Source organism: Myotis lucifugus, unplaced genomic scaffold (genome assembly GCF_000147115.1).
Source record: "Myotis lucifugus unplaced genomic scaffold, Myoluc2.0 scaffold_21, whole genome shotgun sequence".
NCBI lineage: Eukaryota > Metazoa > Chordata > Mammalia > Chiroptera > Vespertilionidae > Myotis > Myotis lucifugus.
The window spans coordinates 10,484,384-10,491,968 of NW_005871069.1; the positions used below are offsets into that span (position 1 = coordinate 10,484,384).

The following is a 7,585-nucleotide window of genomic DNA, read 5'->3' on the forward strand; positions in this document are numbered from 1 at the left end:
GTGCTGATCAAATTAATACAGTTTTAAACTCAGTGTCAGTGCTGTGTCTGAGGCCACTCAGCAAATGTCCCTGGGTATAACAAATCTAGCTGCCACCTGCTGGGTGCTTAGGCACCTTTGTGTCAGGATGGAGTCTCAGGGAGTTGTCAGGGTGAGTCCAGCAGAGTTTATCAAGCCCAACTAGACCAAGATTTGGCTATGTGAAGGGAGAACTCTGCTCTGGTAGGGCGTGCGAGAGAAAAATGGTCCCTGTCCTAGAGCCACACAGCTCAGTCTGTCCCAGATTCTGCCTGGAGGAGAGGGAACTCAGCAGGGTGGGGCTTCCAGGAGTAGGGAGGATGAGGCTGTTGGATCTTCCATGAGGGGAGTACTGATTAGGCTTCTGGGAAGGTGGTGGGGGGTGTGTGGCCCCTGCCCCAGAGTCACAAAACTCATTCTTTCCCAGATTTTGCCCTGACCTGGGCAGGGTGGAGCCACTAGGAAGAGTCTGGTGGGTGGGTCTTCTGAAAGTCTGGAGGGTGGGGTTTGAGTATCTCCTGTGAACAGGAAGCACAATTCAGGTTCACAGGAAAGTGGGGGGAATGGCCCCTGCCCCAAAGCCACACAACTCAGTCACAGACATCCACTGAGTCTGCCCAGACCTCTACATACCTGGCCCAGCCAGCTGATTCCTCAGCAGCATGTGAGCTCCACAGGGTGGGGCAAAAGAGCATCCAGAGGGTGGGCTATTACTTTCTCCCAGGTTGAAGCTAAGTAGAGGGGAATGCTCCACCCAAGAAAGTTGACATCTGTGATATGGGAGAATGACTCAGTACAGGGATCCTGACAGGTGTCTTCTCATTTCTCTCCCCAGAGCCACTAAGAGTCTTCTCATGTGACTTTAGTTAGTTTACTCCATCTGGCCTCCTCTGGAGCACAGGGTGAGTGGCTTCGAATGACATTTTGTGCATTGGCCCTTTTACAGGGCACCTGTGTCTCTAGCAATCTCCAGTCTCTCCTTGGTAGACAGAATCCCTGCTGATTTTTACAGCCAGATGTTATGTGGGTGCCTCTTCCCAGCTCTGGTGCTCTGGGCTGGCTCACCTGGCTTGGGTTTTAGACCCTTAGCTTCTCTTGCAGCTGAGACATCCCTTTGGAATCTCAGCTGCTGCCCATGGGAGCCCAGCCAGCCCTTTTCACATCTCCGCCCTTCCTACTAGTCTCGCTGTGGCCTCCTCTGTAAACCCTTGATTATAAGGCTTCTTTCCAACTAGTCTTCAATTGGTTATTCAGGATGATTGTTCTATATTTTAGTTGTAATTCCAGTTTTGTCCTGGCAGGTGTAGTTTCCACTTATTCTGTTGCCATCTTGGTTCTGTCTCCATTTTTTTTTTTTTTTTACCTTTGTTTAGCAAAACATATAATGGACCATTTGGTGGTGGAAAGAAGCTCTGTGTAAAACCTGAACAGGAAATTTGGAGGTTGGAAGAGAGTCTGTAAAGGAATCAAGAGGTAAAGAGAAGAATAACAAGAGACAAGCAACATGAAAGGGTGCTAGAGCCCAGGGAGGGGACACCACAGTAATGCTTCCCAGAAGAGAAGAAAATGGCCAAGGACAGGAAGAACAATGCTCAGCTTAGAGTTGTTTCCTCCTATTTAATTAAAAAAATTTTTTTATTTGTAGATGAGAGAGAGAGAGAGAGAAATTTGTTGTTCCACTTATTTATGCATTTACTGGTTGATTCTTATATGTACCCTGACTGGGGATTGAACCCACAACCTTGGTATATCAGAAGGACACTCTAACCAACTGAGCTACTTGTCCTGGATTGTTTTGTCCTATTGAGCTTCAATGTAGTCATCTCTGTTGCCCCAAACCTCCAGGGAAGGCTGCTACATGCTTCACCTTGAATGGGTGGTGCTGGCTGAAGGGATCATAGTTGTGCCAACCAGGATGGCATTAGGTAAAAAACACAAGAGGCGAAATACAGGGAGGCAATCGCAGATTCAATGGAAGCAAGAACTTCGATTTGATCTGAGGAATTGCCGGCTTTCCTCAGAGGTCCCTGGAGGTGTTTGGGAGGGAGAGTAATTTCTCTCCAACTGAGTGATGTGCTTCCAAGCAGTCTTATTTAAATTTTAAAGGAAAGGTGGTCTGAGCACAGCTGGCGGAATAGGTGGGGTTTTCCAGGAGGCTGATCTATGCTGGGAGGCACTCAGTGGGCAGGTGGAGACCTAGCATAGATAAGAAATATTGGCCTGTGATAAAAGCTGATGTGATAGAGTCTCAGCATAGTCATTTACAAGTGTAGAAACAGATGAAGGAAGGCTGAAAGATGTACTCTGTTTCCATAGGAGGAAGAGCACTAACTAGAAAACATTCTCACCCAACAAGGATTTTATTTCCTTGCTTCCTACCAGTATTTTGGCCACTACAGTATTTCTCAATTTTTTTTTAAATTTAAAATTTTTATTTTATTTTATTGTTTAAGGTATTACAAATAGTAGTACATATGTCTCCTTTCCCCCACCCCCCCCATTGACCTCCCCCTGGCCTCCCCTACCCCCTGGAACTTGCCCTCATCCCGCGCCCCCCCCCCCAGTGTCTTGCATCTGTTGGTTGTGCTTATATGCATGCATACAAATCCTTCCCTTGATCTCTTACCCCCGCAACCCTCCCCTACCTTCCTGCTGTAGTTTGGCAGTCAATGTTTTTATAGTGCATGTGGGATCAGAGAAGGAGTGCCAGTTGTGATTCTGATCAATCTTTAGCAGGAGATGAGGTTGAAACCAAAGCAGACAGCTGTTTCTGGGTGTTCTGTAAGTGTGATTCTATTAGGCATCAGTCAAGGTTCTTTGGTTGCAAAACTGACTCAACTACAATGAGCAAAATAGGAAATTAACTGGAATAGATATGGGAAGCCCACAGAATTGAAGAACAGTTAAAGGGCAAGGTTGGACACTCTGGTTTTCCTCCCTCCCTCCCTCCCTCCCTCCCTCCCTCCCTCCCTCCCTCTCTTCTTTCCCTCCGCTCTTCTTCTCTCTCCCCTTCTCCCTCTTCCTCTCCTTCTCTCCCCCACCCTTGCTTTACACATTCAGTATTCAAGATTCTGGAAGAGAGACTACATTGTATACCAAGGTCTGGCACCCACGTGGTATTTTGTGGTATTTTGTGGAAGAGCCACACTTAAGGGGCCAAAGAGCCACATGTGGCTTGCGAGCCGCAGTTTGCCGACCACGGACCTAGAGTATCATGGTTATTTAGACTACAGTGGAGCTGTAGGGTTGCTGCAGCCAAACAGAAAGAGAGACTTGATGAGCCACGGAATTCTCGTTATCAGAATCATCCACTCAACAGAGATAGGGTCTAGATATCAGTGTTAGGAGGAGGAAGTTAAGTATTTAGAGAAGGAAAAATTAAAGAAACAAGTCTGGCCTTGAGATCTTCAGAAATGAAAAAAACTTCAGATGGGTTTCAAGAATAAATGTTTTGCATTTTACATGCATCCTTCAAACTCTGTCTAAAACTCTCCAGGACAGGAAATATGTGTCCTAGTTCCCTTGTTCTCCTACCAGGGTGCTGAATACAACCTGCAAGTTCAATACCAGGAAAAATATTTTTTCTTCTTTTCCTCTCCCTTATAAACTTCGAGTTTAAGACACTCAGGTTTTCAAAGTACCATGATGCAACTACAGTTGATCTGATAACCCAGATGTCTACTAAGTGACTAACAGGAGTGACTAACAGGTGGGGAGTGTATACAACATGGATATACTGAACAAAGAATGATTCACTCCCGGGACAGGATGGAATGGGATGTCAAAAGATTTCATCATGCTACTTAGAATGGTGCCAAATTAAAAACTTATGGATTGTTTATTTATGGAATTTCCATTTAATATTTTCTGACCAAGGTTGATCATGGATAACAGAAATCTTGGAAAGTGAAACCATGGGTAAGGGGCACTCTATATCTTGCTAGACCTTCACAACCTTTCTAAGATTATTTCCTCCATTGCACTATGAGGAAAGCAGGCCCAGGAAAGTTACATTTCTTGCTTAACATCTGGATCAGTTCCAGAAGTTAACCTGGAATCTACATACCCCAACACTCAGTCTGATGGGCTTGACACACAACAAGCTCCCATTTTTTCTTTTCTAATTTTTTCTTTTTTTGAGAGAGGAAGGGAATGAGGAAGAAGGAGAGGGAGAGGGAGAGGGAGAAGGAGAGGGAAACATTGATCAGTTGTCTCCGATACACACCCAAGCAGGACTGAACCTGCAACCTGGACCTGGGCCCTGACCTGGTGTTGAACTGGCAACCTTTTGGTATGGGACAATGCTCAACCAACTGAGCCAGGGATGGAAGTCAATATTTAATTCCAGTGATCAGTCTGAAAATCTCACTTCTAGCTACCAAATGACAGATTCTTAGGAAAAGTAATTCTTTAAGACAAGAGGAAGAAGGATGTGTAATATATTGCAAGACTAGTGACTGCCTGCACTTAGGAAACTCATTCTTAAAAGCAGGGGTCCTCAAACTTTTTAAACAGGGGTCCAGTTCACTGTCCCTCAGACCGTTGGAGGGCTGGACTATAGTTTAAAAAAAACTATGAACAAATTCCTATGCACACTGCACATATCTTATTTTGAAGTAAAAAACCAAAATGGGAACAAATACAATATTTGTATTTGCATGTGGCCCGCGGGCCGTGGTTTGAGGACCCCTGCTTAAAAGGGTCAACAGGAGAGGGCTTTCTGCCTAAAAAATGCCTGCACTTGATAGTTCCAGGTGAAAACCTAAGAGGAGATTTTAAAACTAAAAATAACTCAAGAAGGGGAAGGAAAAAAGTAAGCCTACCATGAGCAAAAAAAAAAAACAAAACAGCCAAGACAAATGAAAGAGATGTCTGCTGGGGTGGTCCATTCAGTGACAAGCTTGTCTTGCCAGAATACAACTCAAGGAAAGGTGTCAACATCAAAACTGAGAATGCAGGAAAACAGCGTGAGGATGAACTATGCAGTGGGGCCAGCTGATCACACAGAGGATGACAGCAGAGACCGGAATACTATCTCTGCTGCAGGGAAAGCCCAGCACCACTCACTTCCAGAAGGAAACTCTCAGTGTCTCCCTGCCAGGAAAACTGAGCCAAAAGCAAAAACATCTCCAGTCCATTCTCCCCTCATCACTTATCTGACACACAGGCAAACAAATTGGAAACCTGGAGCTCTGAATAACAGATAGCAGCCCAGGAAACTGCTTTGTAATAAAGTGAATCACTCTGTGGGCTTTTCAGTAACCGATTGTGTTTACCTATTTCTTGTTGAGGCTAGAAAGCTCAGAGCTGAACCTCTAGCCTCAAGGATTTAAGACCAGCAATGTCTATTTCTTTGTGACTTTGGATTTACATTTATTTCCTACACCAGTGGCTGACATGTATTTTTATAAGCCACATTAAATTAGCTTTGGAATGAGGTGGAATAAAGATGATAAATAAAGAGAAGGAAGGAAAGAAGGAAGGACCTTGAGTGTGTGTGTGTGTGTGTGTGTGTGTGTGTGTGTGTGTCAGAGAGAGAGAGAGAGAGAGAGAGAGAGAGAGAGAGAGAGAAAAGAGAGGCATGAGGGCAGAGGGAGAATATCTGTGAGTTAAAGATTCAGGTGCACCATTGTGGGTAACAATATGAACATCACCTCATCTGTCAAGAGTGACCAGCGAGCCCCACAGGACCCTGCGAAGCAATGAAGAAGCAGACAGAGCAGGATCAAAATGAAAATCCCTGGTGGTGATGTCCATGCTGGTCATGCCCATAGCCACCCTTCCTGAGAAGTTGCCATGTACCGTGCACTGTACTATGCTTCCCTTTCCCATTTAGGAATAATTTACATACAGCAAAATATGCAGCATGCAAGTATTTGGCTCAATAAGTTTGGACAATTATATACACTTGGGTAATGATCAGTTCAGTAAATATCAAGACTATGTCCATCACCCCAAAACATTGCTTTGTGCCATTTTCCAGTCCATTTCATCCCATAAAGACAGCCATTGTTGACTTCTATCACTAAAGATGCATCTTGTCTGTCTTATAATTTAGCATAAATGGGATTGTGCTTTATATCCTCTTTTGTGTCCCATTTCTTTCACTCAGCATGAGGTTTACACATGTTGCTATATATCAGCTATTTGTTCTTCTTCATTGCTAAATAGTACTCAATTATATGGATATACATAATTCGCTTATCTTTTTACCTGCTGATGAGCATGTAGGTTGTTTCTAGGTTCTAGCTATTATGAACAATATTGCTATGAACATTCTTGAGCAAATCTTTCAGTAGACATACATTTTCATATCTCTATAAATATCTATAAATGTAATTGCTGGGTAATAGAATAGATGTATGTTTGACTTCGTAAAAAATTGGCTTATAGTCTCAATAGCTGTTGTACCATTTAAATCCCTTCCAGCAGTGGATGATTGCTTTAGCTGTTATTAGTTGCTTTAATTTTTGTCATTTTAATGAGTATCTAGTCATATCTCACTCTGGTTTAAACTTGCCTTTCCTGATGAATAAAGATATTGAGAAAAAAAGATATTGGGTATCTTTTCATGTACTTATTGATCATTCCTATATCTTCTTTTGTGAGTTCTCTGTTCAAATCTTTTGCCCAAGTTGAAGGAACCAAGATGGTGGTGTAGGTAAAAGCAGTACTTGCCACTTAGATTCCAAACAAACCAAAGCCGAGAGAAGAGGTGAGGACAAGTTAATTTGTCCACTCATGAGCTGGGAGCCCCAAGTCTCTGGCTCCAGCCAGTAGGGCAGTAGACAGTGCTGGAGTCCGGGCCCTCAGGCCACCTTTGCCCTGAGGCCCACCAGGTGCCCAGCACCAATGGGGCCCCTCTTCTCTGAAGCAGAGGAAAACCCAGAACAAACATGGGGAAAGGAAAGCGAGACCAAGGGGACAAGGCGAGAGCGGAGCCACCTCCCTGAGGTAGTCTGGGCGTCAGGGGGTGCCCGAGAGCCCACAGAGTCTGGGCCTGGTGAGGTAAAATCTGTAAGTTTATTTGGCGCGGGACATGGTGTCAGGACTCCTCGTTGCCAGAGTCATGCTCATCGTCCCCAAAGCAGCTGTCAGCTTCGGCCTCAGCATCTTTGTCACAGTCATCGCAGAAGACAGCCAAGCGCAGGCCTTGGTCTCACGCAGTCCGGAGCCCCCTTTACCCATTCCACCCCGCCTCTGCCTTGGTCCCCAAGACCTGCTTGCTGATGGCGGATGGCGTCTGTGTACTCCCGGTCCTTGCCTTTGCTCTCTTCCCACTTCCCTTGCATCACAGGGGCGTCCCGTTAGCCCGGGAGAAGGTGTTGGGTTCCTCGAGGAGGGAGAAGACGCTTGGGAGGACGGTCCTGACATTTTGGGCGGGGTCCTCTCTGGGGTCATCGATTGGGGGGGTGGAGAATGGAGACGCACACGTCCCCTGTCTCATAGATGTTGGGGTGCCACATCTTGGTCAGGAACCAAAAGGCTGGTAGGGAGTAAGGGTAGTTAGGCCACGGGAAACTTGAGGCTTGCCCTAAGTGGCTGCCCTCGTAGTAGGTGTTGGGGG

General features: G+C 45.3%; 1 pseudogene; it reads right to left on the minus strand.

Annotated features, from left to right (window-relative positions):
- Positions 1-6,919: 6,919 nt before the first annotated feature.
- The window catches only part of LOC102442433, a 51,452-nt pseudogene continuing 50,786 nt past the window's right edge, over positions 6,920-7,585 (minus strand).